This window comes from Macaca thibetana, chromosome X (assembly GCF_024542745.1).
Source record: "Macaca thibetana thibetana isolate TM-01 chromosome X, ASM2454274v1, whole genome shotgun sequence".
In the NCBI taxonomy this organism is placed as follows: domain Eukaryota; kingdom Metazoa; phylum Chordata; class Mammalia; order Primates; family Cercopithecidae; genus Macaca; species Macaca thibetana.
Genome location: NC_065598.1, coordinates 37679612 through 37697162, shown reverse-complemented (window position 1 = coordinate 37697162; position 17551 = coordinate 37679612). Strand labels below are relative to the sequence as shown.

At 38.6% G+C, this 17551-nt stretch overlaps 2 protein-coding genes across 5 annotated transcripts in view; one reads left to right on the top strand and one right to left on the bottom strand.

The window, feature by feature from the left end:
• DYNLT3 (dynein light chain Tctex-type 3) overlaps positions 1-17551 on the top strand; it is a 752500-nt gene that overhangs the window by 516757 nt on the left and 218192 nt on the right. The window lies entirely within an intron of this gene.
• SYTL5 (synaptotagmin like 5) overlaps positions 1-17551 on the bottom strand; it is a 250198-nt gene that overhangs the window by 82403 nt on the left and 150244 nt on the right. The gene's annotated exons all lie outside the window — the stretch shown is intronic.

Below are 17551 nucleotides of genomic sequence, written 5' to 3'. Positions count from 1 at the left end.
CCAGAAGCAACAATCCTTTGATATCAGTAACCAAAAAATAAAATGTTTGTGTCTTACTTTTGAATTTTGACATTCTCTACTGGCACTATTATTTTGCTATTAGTATTTATTCACATTCTACTGTAACTTCTCTAGGATATATTTGATACCATAACACTAGAGAGCATGGTCCCAGGTTACAGGTATACATAGTACCTGGCTCTTTACCTGCCTATATATACTACTTGAGGCAAGAGTGTGAGATCAAACTCAGCATCATTGTAGGCACAACCTTCATGCACTTAAGAAAAGTAACAAAGGCCCCCGGAGCCAGATGGCCGAATAGGAACAGCTCCAGTCTCCAGCTCCCAGCGCGAGCGACACAGAAGACGGGTGATTTCTGCATTTTCAACTGAGGTACCGGGTTCATCTCACTGGGGAGTGCTGGACAATCGGTGCTGGTCAGCTGCTGCAGCCCGACCAGTGAGAGCTGAAGCAGGGCAAGGCATCGCCTCACCTGGGAAGCGCAAGGGGGAAGGGAATCCCTTTTCCTAGCCAGGGGAACTGAGACACACAACACCTGGAAAATTGGGTAACTCCCACCCTAATACTGCACTTTACCAAGGGTCTTAGCAAACAGCACACCAACAGATTATATCCCACACCTGGCTAGGAGGGTCCCATGCCCACAGAGCCTCCCTCATTGCTAGCACAGCAGTCTGCGATCTAACTGCAAGGCAGCAGTGAGACTGGGGGAGGGGCGCCTGCCATTGCTGAGGCTTAAGTAGGTAAACAAAGCCACTGGGAAGCTTGAACTGGGTGGAGCCCACAGCAGCTCAAGGAGGCCTGCCTGTCTCTATAGACTCCACCTCTGGGGACAGCGCACAGCTAAACAAAAAGTAGCAGAAAGCTCTGCAGATGCAAATGACCCTGTCTGACAGCTTTGAAGAGAGTAGTGGATTTCCCAACACAGAGGTTGAGATCTGAGAACAGACAGACTGCCTGCTCAAGTAGGTCCCTGATGCAATAAAAAATGATAAAGGGGATATCACCACCGACCCCACAGAAATACAAACTACCATCAGAGAACACTATAAACACCTCTATGCAAATAAACTAGAAAATCTAGAAGAAATGGATAACTTCCTGGACACTTACACTCTCCCAAGACTAAACCAGGAAGAAGTTGAATCCCTGAATAGACCAATAGCAGACTCTGAAATTGAGGCACTAATTAATAGCCTACCAACCAAAAAAAGTCCAGGACCAGATGGATTCACAGCTGAATTCTACCAGAGGTACAAGGAGGAGCTGGTACCATTCCTTCTGAAACTATTCCGATCAATAGAAAAAGAGGGAATCCTCCCTAACTCATTTTATGAGGCCAACATCATCCTGATACCAAAGCCTGGCAGAGACACAACAAAAAAAGAGAACTTTAGACCAATATCCCTGATGAACATCGATGCAAAAATCCTCAATAAAATACTGGCAAACCGAATCCAGCAGCACATCAAAAAGCTTATCCACCATGATCAAGTGGGCTTCATCCCTGGGATGCAAGGCTGGCTCAACATATGCAAATCAATAAATGTAATCCAGCATATAAACAGAACCAAAGACAAAAACCACATGATTATCTCAATAGATGCAGAAAAGGCCTTTAACAAAATTCAACAGCCCTTCATGCTAAAAACGCTCAATAAATTCAGTATTGATGGAATGTATCTCAAAACAATAAGAGCTATTTATGACAAAGCCACAGCCAATATCATACTGAATGGGCGAAAACTGGAAGCATTCCCTTTGAAAACTGGCACAAGACAGGGATGCCCTCTCTCACCACTCCTATTCAACATAGTGTTGGAAGTTCTGGCTAGGGCAATCAGGCAAGAGAAAGAAATCAAGGGTATTCAGTTAGGAAAAGAAGAAGTCAAATTGTCCCTGTTTGCAGATGACATGATTGTATATTTAGAAAACCCCATCATCTCAGCCCAAAATCTCCTTAAACTGATAAGCAAATTCAGCAAAGTCTCAGGATACAAAATTAATGTGCAAAAATCACAAGCTTTCTTATACACCAGTGACAGACAAACAGAGAGTCAAATCATGAATGAACTTCCATTCACAATTGCTTCAAAGAGAATAAAATACCTAGGAATCCAACTTACAAGGGATGTAAAGGACCTCTTCAAGGAGAACTACAAACCACTGCTCAGTGAAATAAAAGAGGACACAAACGAATGGAAGAACATACCATGCTCATGGATAGGAAGAATCAATATCGTGAAAATGGCCATGCTGCCCAAGGTAATTTATAGATTCAATGCCATCCCCATCAAGCTACCAATGACTTTCTTCACAGAATTGGAAAAAACTGCTTTAAAGTTCATATGGAACCAAAAAAGAGCCCGCATTGCCAAGACAATCCTAAGTCAAAAGAACAAAGCTGGAGGCATCACGCTACCTGACTTCAAACTATACTACAAGGCTACAGTAACCAAAACAGCATGGTACTGGTACCAAAACAGAGATATAGACCAATGGAACAGAACAGAGTCCTCAGAAATAATGCCACACATCTACAGCCATCTGATCTTTGACAAACCTGACAAAAACAAGAAATGGGGAAAGGATTCCCTATTTAATAAATGGTGCTGGGAAAATTGGCTAGCCATAAGTAGAAAGCTGAAACTGGATCCTTTCCTTACTCCTTATATGAAAATTAATTCAAGATGGATTAGAGACTTAAATGTTAGACCTAATACCATAAAAACCCTAGAAGAAAACCTAGGTAATACCATTCAGGACATAGGCATGGGTAAGGACTTCATGTCTAAAACACCAAATGCAATGGCAACAAAAGCCAAAATTGACAAATGGGATCTCATTAAACTAAAGAGCTTCTGCACAGCAAAAGAAACTACCATCGGAGTGAACAGGCAACCTACAGAATGGGAGAAAATTTTTGCAATCTACTCATCTGACAAAGGGCTAATATCCAGAACCTACAAGGAACTCAAACAAATTTACAAGGAAAAAACAAACAACCCCATCAAAAAGTGGGCAAAGGATATGAACAGACATTTCTCAAAAGAAGACATTCATACAGCCAACAGACACATGAAAAAATGCTCGTCATCCCTGGCCATCAGAGAAATTCAAATCAAAACCACAATGAGATACCATCTCACACCAGTTAGAATGGTGATCATTAAAAAGTCAGGAAACAACAGGTGCTGGAGCGGATGTGGAGAAATAGGAACACTTTTACACTGTTGGTGGGATTGTAAACTAGTTCAACCATTGTGGAAAACAGTATGGCAATTCCTCAAGGATCTAGAACTAGGAATACCATTTGACCCAACCATCCCATTACTGGGGATATACCCAAAGGATTATAAATCATGTTGCTATAAAGACACATGCACACATATGTTTATTGTGGCATTATTCACAATAGTAAAGACTTGGAATCAACCCAAATGTCCATCAGTGACAGACTGGATTAAGAAAATGTGGCACATATACACCATGGAATACTATGCAGCCATAAAAAAGGATGAGTTTGTGTCCTTTGTAGGGACATGGATGCAGCTGGAAACCATCATTCTCAGCAAACTATCACAAGAACAGAAAACAAACACCACATGTTCTCACTCATAGGTGGGAACTGAACGATGAGATCACTTGGACTCGGGAAGGGGAACATCACACACCAGGGCCTATTATGGGGAGGGATGGCATTGGGAGTTATACCTGATGTAAATGATGAGTTGATGGGTGCTGATGAGTTGATGGGTGCAGCACACCAACATGGCACAAGTATACATATGTAACAAATCTGCACAGTGTGCACATGTACCCTAGAACTTAAAGTATAATAATAATAAAAAAAGAAAAGTAACAAAGACATTGCCTATCATTTCAGATGAGATCAGGTGGATTCAGGGTGGTATGGCTGTAGACTGCCTACCATTTCACACTGAAAAGCTTCTGCTTAGCATTTGAAAGTTTCCAATAATTTCTATTAGCCTATGGGCTTTGCTGTTAGACATACCTATGTTTAAATTCGGGTTCCATAATGAATAAGCTGTCCAGCCTCAGGCAATGATTTACCCACTCAACCCCAGTCTCTTCATTTCTAAAATGCGAGGAATAATATTCCTTCATGATTGTTTTAAAGATTAAATGAGATGATAAATCTAAAGTTCCCAGCATGCTGCCTGGCACATTGGTTCTAAAGAAATGTTAGCTCCATGTCCCTTCTTTTACTACCTGACATGGAATTTATTTATCTATCCTTTAGAAAATTGCTATTCCAAGTGTGGTCCTTGTTCCAGCAGCATCAGCATCACCTGGGAACATTTTAGGAATGCAGAATCTCAGGCACTGCCTTAGACCCTATTGGATCAGAACCTACATTTTCACAAAATTTTCAGGTAATTAGAGTCTGAGAAGCATAGCTTTGGCAGATTCAGTCTCAAATTTGGCTATATATTGGAATCACTTTGGAAAGATTTTAAAAATACTGATTCGCAAATCTCATTTCCACAGATTCTAACGTAATTAGCTTTGAATGTGGCGTAGGTAATGGGATTTTTAAAAGCTTCACTGTTTATTCCAATATATTGCCAAATTTGGAAAACACTGCTCCAGAAGACAGGTTCCTTCTCACTTAAATGCTTCACAGACATGTCATTGCTTTGTGTTACTGAGTCAATCCCTTCTTCAACATAGAATGTCTATGTTCCAGGAAAAAAAATTGAGAATCATCCCACACGTTTTATACCATATCCTTTTACATTTGTGGTGTCAAACTTTGTCATGCCCATCTAGACTAGCATCTTCCCAAAGGCAGGAACAAAGGCCTTAGTTTTTTGTATATACTGGTCAGGATCCAATTCCATGCTAGGTTATAAAGCAGTTGAATATTTAAAGCTATTTATTATTTCTTTTGATCTTTCAAACTAGCTTCTGAGGTATTATAAGATTCATGTTAAACATAATAAGTAGTACAGATGGAATCAGAAACCAGGTCATTTATTTCCCAGCCTGATGAGAGATTCAGAAAAAGAGAATTTTCAAACTGTAGAGCAAAGTTTTTAAAATCTTTGACTTAATGTCTCATTCATTCATCCAATAAGCACTTATAGTAGCCTACACTGTGCTAGGCATTCTGGTATTGAGAAAAAAATGAGTCTAAACAAAACATCTACTAAGAATTACCATTACCCTTTATGTTAGTTAAAGAGACAAATGACACATGATGACTCATGTGTTGCAACAGGCAGCCATACTAAGCACTTTTATGTCCCCACCAAGTTTGTGGTAATTTGTTACAGCAGCCACAGGAAATGGATATACCCTCGATTTGGCCTCATTTCTTACTGAGTACAACATTCCTGGGCATAACACACCCAACTCCCTGGGCTTTCAGTTCTTTGACCTGGTCATCTTCTTTGACCTTTCTGTCCATGTGCACCATTCACTCTCATGAAGAAACCCTGGAACTTGTTATCTCTAGAAATTATGTTATATCCAAAATCATGAATTTAAGCACCGTTGAAGCCATTATTCAGTTCTAATGAGTATATCACTTTCTCATTATCCATCAGTTCTCCTCTCAGCCTCACTTCCCCTTGGAGCCAGAACAGAAGGAACCCTGCTTGGGATTGTGCGTCTCCTACCCTACAAACATCCTGGAGGCAGAAGATCAGCTCTTTGAACATTCATGTGGATTAAACAGAGTGAGAAGATATCAACAGCCTTCTGTTATCAGTTTCACATGGAGAAATGGTAATGACAACAGAAAGGAGGCCTCTTTGTCCCATTACCAAATATTTCAAGCAATGATGCATACCTTTTCTCTTTCCTTTCCTTCAACATAAGCAGGCACAGATCCTTAGTAGGAGAAGAGAAAACGAAGTAAAAGAAGAGTAAAAGAAAACCTTTATTCCTTCCCTGTGGCTCACTGCAGTGGCTTGAAGTGCTGTATGAATTTGAGGCATATGGGAAGGAGATTGAAATGGATAATAATGAATAACTTAAAAAATGTCTAAAATAGATAGAATATTTGCCTCAAATAAGACTGCATTAAACTGAGACCGCCAAGCAATCTCACTTAGAATTTTGAAAAGGTGCCTTTTAGGTGTCTCTACTTTCAATTCCCTTCCAATCTACTCTCCATGGAATAATCAATGTCATTAGTCAATACTCTTTTAAAATATTTCTTATATCATGTGGTTCCTCTGCTTAAAACCAACCAGTAGTTTTCCTTTATATTTTTAATAAAATGTATACCTCTTTCCCATAGCCTGTAAAGATCTGCCTAATCTGCTCCCTCTTCCCTCTGGTCATCTCCTATCTACAGATAGGAGATAGGATTCAGCGATATAATTCAACTTAAAGTTTCATAAATATGCCAAGTTCTTTCCCACTTGAGGGCCTTTGAACATGCTATTTCCTCAGCTGGGTATGCCTTCCCTTCACACTCCATCACCGAACACAGTAGTCATTTGTCTGTTCACTAAATACTTCCCATTCTCCTTACTTCTGAAAGCAAGTTGGGATTGCACATTTCTGCCCTCTTGGCATTAGATGTCATCATGTGACTCACAATGTCTAATGAAATATGGTAAGTAATCCCAGGTAAAAGCTTTAAAATCAAGGGCAGGGTTCACCACACACCCTTTTCTTCGCATAGAGAATGACAATGTTCCAAATAGTGTCTGCTCTGCAAGTCTGGACCCTGGTCCAAGGATACCATGAAGTAGAGTCCCCAGACATCCTGTTATGAACATGTGGCATGAGTGAGAAATCTTTGTTTTTTGAAGCCACTAAGAGTTTGGAGCTGTTACTGCAGCATCACTTCACCTATCTTGACTGATAAACACACAACTTAATTTTTAATCTGGCTGGCTCTCACTTATTTTTTTTTTTTATTTTAGTTTTACTGCTGCTGCCCAGGGAGGTTTTCTCTGACCACCACATCTACAGCAGCTTCACATTCTTTAATTTTCCTTGTTGCTATGTAGATGCATTTATATTAACATATAAATTGGTGACCTACATGTAGTTGAAATTGTAAAGACTGAAAAGATTAACTATCTTGATGGTTGTTGAATGATAGAATCTTTTCATTTCTGTATTCTAGTGATATATTGAATGCTTTTTTCCTCCCCATCATCAAAAATGTTCCATGTTTTAAAAAGACTTTTTGCTTTATCGTCACATAGACATATTTCTTTCAAATCAGGAATTGCTTTCATTAAAATTCTTTTCACATTTGTGTGGCGTTGTTTTTCTTGTGTTATCTTGTCTGGACCAAAATGTACTGAACACCATTTTACACCAAATAAGATAGGAATTTTAGAATGGAAGCAATTAGCTGCCCTGAAGAGGAAGCCATGAATAAACAGTTTATAAAGTATCTTTAATTCCTTGATGCTTTTAAACTATCTCAGCTAGTAGAGCACATCAAGGCCTAAGGGAGATAATGAGCAAGCAAGGATTACACAGTGGCTCAGAGCACAGGGTTCTAAAGTCAGAGTGCCTGGGTTTAAGTTCTGGCTATGCCACTTATTTCCTCTGAGACCTTAAGACAATTACTTAACGTCTGTCTGTCTCAAGACTTAAGGAGACTTAACCTGTTTGTGTCTCAAAATACTTCTTCTGTAAAAGCTTCACAGCGTTGTTGTGAGCATTAAGTAAGACAGTGTTTGAAAGTGTTTAGCACAGCTTGACACGTAATAATTATGGAATAGACAATTCTGGTGTGTGTTTCCCAATATCTGTTCTCTCTTTCTTCTTTATTAGTGGAACATCTAGCTATACTCATGGCCACTCAGAATAAAAACTAAATTTCTCAGTATTTCTTGCAGTTAAGTTTTGTTATGATACTAAATGCTGGCCAGGGGAGTGTAATCAGAAACGATATACCTCTAGGTCATGCCTTTAACAGAATAGGGAGGATCCCTTTCCCTTGACCCCTTCTCCTTTCCCAGAAGTTGGGATGAGAACGTAGGAATGAACCATCCTGGACCAAGAGCTAAACTCTCAACATGGTGGAGCAACAAAAGATAGGGAGTCCAGACCCCCACTTTAATGTAGCCCCCATAACAATACCACAAAAGCCACCAACCAACCCAGACTTTTACATTAGACAGGAATATGTTCCCATCTTAAGTCATTATTATAATGTGTCTCTGTCACCAGCAGCCAAACCTATTTCCCCCAAAATACAATAAGAACTCAGGAAATATTAGCTTGTATTCTTGCTTCCACTTGCAGAGATGTTGCTGTCAGGTTTTGCTTCAGCCTCTGATGTAATGCCTGCAAGCTAAGCACTTCTCTAGAACTAGTGTTTCATATTCCATTAAGAGAGCAAGGCCATAGTAACTGACAAAGTCTATTGTCAACAATGAGACAAAAATCACTAAAATAATATATGCGGACAGAATAATGTCACAGTAGCCTGATTCCGATGCCTGCACACCTCCTTGCACTGCCATCTTTTGTAAGATTCAGAGACAATGCCAGCAACACTGTGCTATTTCATATTTGCCTGAGGAAAATCTGGGGCTGACTAGACCTTCTTTCTGTACTCTGAATATAAAAAAATTACACTTTCATTTTGACTGTAGCTTCCACATGCAGCACCTATCATTAAAACCTAAATTTCACAACACTTAGCCACATAATAACAGGCACTTTACATGTTGATATGGTTTGGCTATGTCCTCACCCAAATCTCATCTTGAATTGTAGCTTCCATAATTCCCAGGTGTTGTGGGACAGACCCAGTAGGAGATAATCATTTGGTGGGTCTTTCCTGTGCCATTCTCGTGATAGTGAGATCTCATGAAATCTGATGGTTTTACAAAGGGGAATTTCCCTGCACAATTTCTCTTCTGTTCTCTGCCACCATGTGACATGTGCCTTTCACCTTCCACCATGATTGTGAGGCCTCCCCAGTCAAGTGGAACTGTGAGTCCATTAAACCTCTTTCTTTTGTAAATTGCCCAGTCTCGGGTATGTCTTTATCAGCTGCATGAAGACAGACTAATACAGTAAAGTGGTACCAGTAGAATGGGACACTGCTGAAAAGATACCCAAAAATGTGGAAGCAACTTTGGAACTGGGGAACAAGGAGAGGTTGGAACAGTTTGGAGGGCTCAGAAGAAGACAGGAAAATGTGGGAAAGTTTGGAACTCCCTAGAGACCTGTTGAATGACTTTGACTAAAATGATGATAATGATATGAACAATGAAATCCAAGCTGAGGTGGCCTCAGATGGAGATGAGGAACTTGTTGGGAGCTGGAGCAAAGGTGACTCTTGTTATGTTTTAGCAAAGAGACTGGTGGCATTTTCCCCCTGCCCTAGAGATGTGTGGAATTTTGAACTTGAGAGAGATGATTTACAGTATCTGGGGGAAGAAATTTCTAAGCAGCAAAGCATTCGAGAGGTGACTTGGGTGCTGTTAAAAGCATTCAGTTTTAAAAGGGAAACAAAGCATAAAAGCCTGATGATGTGATAGAAAAGAAAATCCTATTTTCTGAGGAGAAATTCATGCCAGCTGCATAAATTTGCATAAGTAACAAGGAGTCAAATGTAATCACCAAGACAATGGAGGAAATGTCTCCAAGGCATGTCAGAGACCTTTGTGACAACCCCTCTCATCACAGACCCGGAAGAAGAAATGGTTTCATGGGCAGGGCCAGGGTCTCCATGCTGTGTGCAGCCTAGGGACTTGGTGTTCTGTATCTCAGCTGCTCCACCTGTGGCTGAAAGGGGGCAATGTAGTGCTCAGACCATGGTTTCAGAGGGTGCAAGCCCCAAGCCTTGGCAGCTTCCATGTGGTATTGAGCCTGCAAGTGCACAGAAGTCAGGAATTGGGGTTTGGGAACCTTCGCATAGATTTCAGAGGATGTATTGAAATGCCTGGATGCCTAGGCAAAAGTTTGCTGGAGGGGCAGGGCCCGCATGGAGAACCTCGACTAGGGCAGTATGGAAGGGAAATGTGGAGTTGGAGCCCCACACAGAGCCCCTACTGGGGCACCACCTAGTGAAGCTGTGAGAAGAGGGCCATTGTCCTCCAGATCCCAGAACAGTAGATACACTGACAGCTTGCGCTGTGTGCTTAGGAAACCACAGACACTCAACACCAGCCAGTGAAAGCAGGCAGGAGGGAGGCTGTACCCTGCAAAACCACAAGGGCGGAGCTGCCCAAGACCGTGGGAACCCACCTCTTGCATCAGTGTGACCTGGATGTGAGACATGGAGTCAAAGGAGATGATTCTGGAGCTTTAAGGTTTGACTGCCCCCTGGATTTCAGACTTGCATGGGGCCTGTAGCCCCTTCATTTTGGCCAATCTCTCCCATTTGGAATGGCTGTGTTTACCCAATGCCTGTACCCCATTGTATCTAGGAAGTAACTAACTTGCTTTTGATTTTACAGGCTCATAGGTGGGAGGGACTTGCCTTATCTCAGATAAGACTTTGGACTGTGGACTTTTGAGTTAAGGCTGAAATGAGTTAAGACTTTGGGAGACTGTTGGGAAGGCATGATTGGTTTTGAAATGTGAGGACATGAGATTTGGGAGGGGCCAGAGGCTGAATGATACGGTTTGGCTGTGTCCCCACCCAAATTTCATCTTGAATTGTAGTTCCCATAATTCCCATGTGTTGTGGGAGGGACCTGGTGGGAAATAATTGAATCATTTGGGTAGGTCTTTCCCATGCTATTCTCATGATACTGAAAAAGTCTCATGAGATCTGATGCTTTTATAAAGGGGATTTTCCCTGCACAAGTTCTCTTCTGTCTGCCACCATGTGAGACGTGCCTCTCATCTTCTGTCTTGATTGTGAGGCCTCCCCAGCCATGTGGAACTGTGAGTCCATTAAACCTCTTTCTTTTGTAAATTGCCCAGTCTCGGGTATGTCTTTATCAGCAGCATGAAAATGAATTAATACACATGTCATACCATTGCTTTGACAACAACCCATGAAAAATACGTTATGAATCCCATTTTATAGATAAGAAAGTGGAATCTCCGAGAAGTAACTTGTGGGTCACAGGGCTACTAAATAAGGAGGTCAGGATTCAGACCCTGAATTTTATATTCCAAAATCTGCACTCTTCCCACACATCAGTATCCTCTCACTGGCTCTCAATATACTAAAATATTTTTGCTCAGAAAGGACCCTATATTTATTAATGACTGCTGTTTCTTTCCTAGCTGTGCAAAGCCATGCTGAGCACACTCAAAGTTAAGCCTCAGTAAACATAGAAGGTTTCTTCTGCCTGCTCGGCTTCTTTCAACATATGGCATCTGCCCAAATTGGATCTTATCACAAAGTTTCTCATGACAAATATTCCCCAACAGAGCCATTCTTCAATGAGCATGACTCTATCTTAATACATTTTGTACAACTTTTGATTAGTTTTTAAATCAAAGGCTATTAAAAAGAATCAAGACTCTCTGAGAACTGGGAAAAAGTTTTGCCTGGATAAAAAGCTGCTTAAGAGAAACTAACATGGAGGAGGAGTAAAAGAACACTTGTTCAGATAAAGAAGTCTTGTGAATTGTGCCAATTTCATGTTTACAAACAGTCTCAACAAATAGTCTCAAGGAAAGAGGGCATTGTGAAATCTTAATATCTGCAGAAGACACTTCCTGGTATTAAAAAGCTTGGCTCATAGGAATACACCGGAAAATCTCACAAAACCATGTCAACTGACAGGCAATTGACTGAAAAAAAACCCAAAAAACCCAAATTCCAAAAAAACTGGAAAAAAAAAAAAGGAGCGATAATGCTGAAAAGCAACAGTTTTAGGGAAAATAATTAAAACCGTAGAAATACAAGGAAGAACTTAACCAATCCCTTATAACCCAAGAGAATCAATGACTTATTACAGATTTTCCAGAAACATTAAATGTGCTCATATATGCAAAGGGACAATGACTCAAGTATTCATTCTGAATTCTTTTTAAAAAGGACGATGGAGACAAAACAGCAAACATTATCTGTCCCTGTAAAGTCATGCTGATAGTGACCTCTGCCAAACTTTGCCTGACATCTTACCCTTGCTTAGATTCTTCTCCTTCCCTGTATTGCTTTCCCTACTAGTAGTTTATTAAATAATTATTATTATTTTTTTTTTTTTTGAGACGGAGTCATGCTCTGTCGCCCAGGCTGGAGTGCAGTGGCCGGATCTCAGCTCACTGCAAGCTCCGCCTCCCGGGTTCACGCCATTCTCCTGCCTCAGCCTCCCAAGTAGCTGGGACTACAGGTGCCCGCCACTTCGCCCGGCTAGTTTTTTGTATTTTTTAGTAGAGACGGGGTTTCACCGTGTTAGCCAGGATGGTCTCGATCTCCTGACCTCATGATCCGCCCGTCTCGGCCTCCCAAAGTGCTGGGATTACAGGCTTGAGCCACCGTGCCTGGCCAATAATTATTAATTATAGTTAATAAATAAATTATAATTCAATTAATTATATCAATCAATTAATTATAAATTAATATATTAATAAGATAATTCTATAGATATAATCAATTAATAAAAATATAATTAATTAATAGTTAATATTAAATATTGAACTACTCTTTAATAAATCACTTGCACACAAATCATGAGCTCAAGGTCTACCTCTGGGGGAATTCAACCTAAGACAGGGATCTTATAAATTATATGACAAAAACAGCTCGTTACAACTCTGAAGGAGTTAGGAATCACTGCAATTTGATACCTTGCTGTTTATTCACTATAGTCTTAAAATCATAGCAGAAATTTATCTCATATGTAATTAGCAAACCAATCTCCCACATGGAACTATCTTAATATAATTATTGCCTCAATTTCCTGGCCCATCAAGGAACAAGAATGTGTTTTGCTAATCTGAAACCTAAAGAATACCTTGCTTAAACATTAAAAACATCAGAAAGTCTTGTTATCAATATGATAAATTACTCAGAAAAAAACGGAGATGGAGATAGAATCAGTATAGCAAGAAGTAGGAAAGCTGCATTTCTTTAAAAAACAACCAAGATAAAATGCTGGGCTTCTTAAAATATTTGGTATCACAATGCAATGATAGAATTGACTTGATAGAAGAAAACTAGGCATTCATACAAAAAACTGATACTTTAAAGAGAACATGTTGCTCATGAAAAACTCTTTAAAACCAATTCTGTTGCTGAATATGGACACAGTAGAGGGTTTCCATTTTAGCTTTTGTAGATATATAACTGAAGTTTATTTCTAGAATGACTCTAAATTGAATTTGTGCAAACTAAATTATTTTAAATGTGGTGGGGAAGGGGTTATATGTTCATCAAAGGCAGTTATCAGTACTTAATTTTTCCCATTTTACCTTTTTAGGTGATACTTATGGAGATTCACATTTTCATAGATAAAGGTTATTGCAAAACACATTTCGAGCAGTTTTCCTAGTTGTCAGTAACAGTACATGATACAAGAAATGTTGTCACCATTTCTTTGAAATTTGTTGAATATGCATATAAATGTTTCCTTTATGCATTGTCCTTTCCTTATATGCTTCACCGAAAACCATCACTGGCAATTAATTACAAATTTTCAGATTCTACGAAAGGAAGGTGAGATTTCTGATAAGCAATAAGCAATCTGATTCACAAGACGCATGGTCTTAATTGAATCGATTTTCTCAGATTGCTGGTTTTTAAAATTAAGGAAATATTAATCAAGATATGAATCACAATATAAGAGGATTTATGAATGAGAACGTTCATGGAAATAAGAATAAATAGTTAAGAAACACCTGGCACATTCATGTTATATGGAAAATCTTATGTTATGAAATCTTATCCAGCCAATAAAAATGTTTACAAATAATTTTTAATGACATGAAAAATGTTCATGAAATAATGTAAAGCAAAAATAAAGTAAAATTTACATATATAGTATGTATATGTAAATTTCATGCAATTTCCAACTATATGAAAATATACACACACATAAAAGTGACAGGAAGGAAATTCAACACAAATGGAGACTACCTCTGGGAAGTGGAATTCTATGTGAGACTTTAATGTTCGTATTATATGGTTATCTAATTTTCTATAATAAGCCCATTGATTCTATAATGAAAATATGTATCAGAAGATATTAAATGTTTGAGTGGATTGATGTTTATGATATTTTATACAGTATGTATATGTAAATTTCATGCAATTTCCAACTATATGAAAATTGCATATATATATGTATATATATGTGTGTGTGTGTGTGTGTGTGTGACAGGAAGGAAAGTCAACACAAATGGAGACTATTCACTTCTGGAAAGTAGAATTCTATGTGAGACTTTAATGTTCATATTATATGGTTATCTAATTTTCTATAATAAGCCCATTGATTCTATAATGAAAATATGTATCAGAAGATATTAAATGTTTAAGCAGGTTGAGGTTTATGATATTTTAAAAGTTGCACACACTGATGTCCTTTATAGATCCTAGTACAATACTGAGATTAAAAACTTTAAAAAATTGTTTGCTGTGTAAGAATTTTATTAATTTAGTTATTTGCATTAAATATTTGCATTGTGCTTAATTACAATAAAAGAATAATTATAAAAATTATGAAATGCATGTTAGCCTAATCTCATTATAAATTTAAATTGGTTAAACCATAACTCCTATTAACATAGGAACATTCTTATAGGATTACTGTTGATACAAAATTGTCACCTGCCTGAAATCTGAAACGTTAGTGGTGACATTTTTATTAGTGAAGTTTTCACTTATATCATTTTCTTAGGAATAAAATACCTATTTCTCCAAGGATATAGTTGATATTAAATATTCCCTTATGAACTGACTTACCTTTGAGGGGATGGGTCTTTTTTACTCCCCCTTCCAGCCCCAACATTCAGCCATGTTCTGGATTACATGGGCTTTGTTGTTCTGTTTCTGCAATTTGCATTGAAAGGGAATGGTAGTTTCTTGGGATGTGAGTGTCAGTTAACCCCTGCTGCCTAGAGGCATGACCTCTATACCAATTCTGGCTAGAGACAATACACCAGGAAAGGAAAGGGTAGTAAAATGGGAATACGGGGAAGAGTAAAAAATATACAGAGGATCCTTGAACAACATGGGTTTGAACTGTCCAGGTTCATCTATACGTGGATTTTAAAAAATAAACAAAGTTGGATCTCCGTAACCTTGAGCTCTGCATTGCAACCAAAGATTGAAAACACAGTATTTGTGGAATATGAAACCCGCATTTACAGTGGGCCAACTCTCCCTATATACAGATTCCACAAGGCCAACTGTAGCCTTGAGTATGTGTGGCTTTTGGTATACACCAGGGCCCTGAAACCATTCCCCAGCCTATACTGAGTCTCTCTTTATATAGACTGTCTCCAAGTATAGATATATATGTAGAGAGAAAACCTATCTCTCTCCATATTTCTATATATAGTCTAGGTATTTGAAATAATATATACCTTATAATAATATGAATATAATATAGACACATTAATAATTTGAAATAATATAGATCTCTATATAGAGATATATATAGATACAGATAATAGATATAGTCTCAGGTAACAATCTTACTTATGACTATGGTGACCTATTATTTCAAACCCCCAAGAAAATTGTCTGAAATAGCTAGAAGAGAATAATTCAAATGTTTCTAGCATAAGGAAAAGATAAATACTTAAGGTGATAGATATCACAATTACACTGATTTGATCTTTACAAATTATATAAATGTATGAAATTATAACATGTACCCTGAAAATATGTAAATCTACTAAGTATCAATAAAATAAAATGTAAAACATATTTAAAATGGTCTGGTAAGTTTATTTATTTGGACAATCCAATGTTTAACATGTCTCTGAATATCAGGTATTTGTGGCCCTGTGCCTATGGTGAGCCTTACAAGTAAAACTTCCTTGGAGAAAAATGCTATAGAATCAAAATTTAAGTTAATTTCCCTAAATGTAATTATATATTGAAATTGGTAAGGTCTTTGCTAGGAAAACGTCCAAGGTTTAAGGCAGATCTGGATATTTTTGTTCATTTCTCTGTGACTCATTAAGCATTTGAGTTCCATTAGGGAGCCAATATGTTCATGCTGGGAGTTTCTGTTAATCCATTAAGAAGCTTTGTGGCAATTCAATTAGGATTAAACCAAAGTGTTTACCAAACTAGAAGTCCAGTCCAGCAGTTCTCCTGGTGTTTTATGGGGACGATGAGCCTTTAGGCTTTTGAGAAGGTCAAACTAATTTTGTTCTTAGTGGTAGAGTGATAAGATTTGGAAAAACAAACAAATGATCAAACATTTGTAGTGTATTAAAAGGGTATTATTGCTTGGCACTTAGACTCCCTGACTTCCAGGCTGAATGTATAATTCTTGAAATCACTTCAAAGTCCGTTTGAACCAAATATTTAACTTATCTGCAGGATTCCAAATAAGCAATTTGAATACACGTTCCCCTCCTGTTTCTCCTTCCTTCTCTTCTCCTAGCACTGAAATGACGAAATCAGTCACATTAAGAGAAAACCATAAGGTGAATGGCAGTTACTAGGCTGGGGTCTGTGGTCTCTTGAAGATACTAAGTTCTGGCTTATTTAGTGGCCCATTTTAGCTGAGCCAGCTTTACAGAAGAAATCACAATACATTTGCACTCTGGTTTTCAGTCAGCATAAGGAGTAGAACAATTTAAGGAATGCTCATCAGGTTTCAGTGTGCAAGAGCAATGGTTCAATAAAAAGTCATAGTAACTTGGATAATGCCACACGACTTAGAGGTCAACACTGTCAGTAAATACCAGGCTAAGGAAATGATTTCTGTTTTATTCCGTTTCTCTGATAGCTATTAGTAAGGTTGTGGGTAGACTTTCAATAGGGTCCAAATAGGTGCAGTCCTAGCATAAGCATCACAGCGAAGAGGAAAGGGTGGCAGTATGGAATGAGAGAACCTCAGCTCTGTTGTTTCCCAGCTGGAAAAATTTTTAATCCCTCTACAGTTCAGGTACCATATCTGTGGTACATTATAGCACTACTCACTTCAGAGATGACATGGGGATTAAGCAAGGAAACATTTGTGAATTGGATAATACATTATCTGGTGTGAGGTAGGCATTGTATAGTTTACTATTTATTTTTTGGGGGGCCCCTGCAAGGTCAGATAAATTTTTCAGAGGTTAAAAGTGGCCTAAGAGTTGAGTGCAGGCTCTGGAGTCGGGCTGCAGGGCTGGAAATCACAGTTCTGCCACTTAACAGCTGTGCAAACACGGACAAGTTATTTAACTTTGAACTTTGGGTTCCTCATCTGTAAATGGGATACTAATAGTTCCTATCTCATTGGTAAAATGAATGTATATCCTATCCTTTACAAAGTTGTAGAATCTTCTATTTCTTGGTATTTTCTATACCTCCGGATTTACTTTACTGTTATTCTACTAGAGGCAACAAAACACATTTAAATTGTTTCAGGACATGAGCACTACAGATTGGGTGGGGCATAATCTGAAGGTGGTGAGACCCTGTGAAATCATCTAACCTCCCAGACAG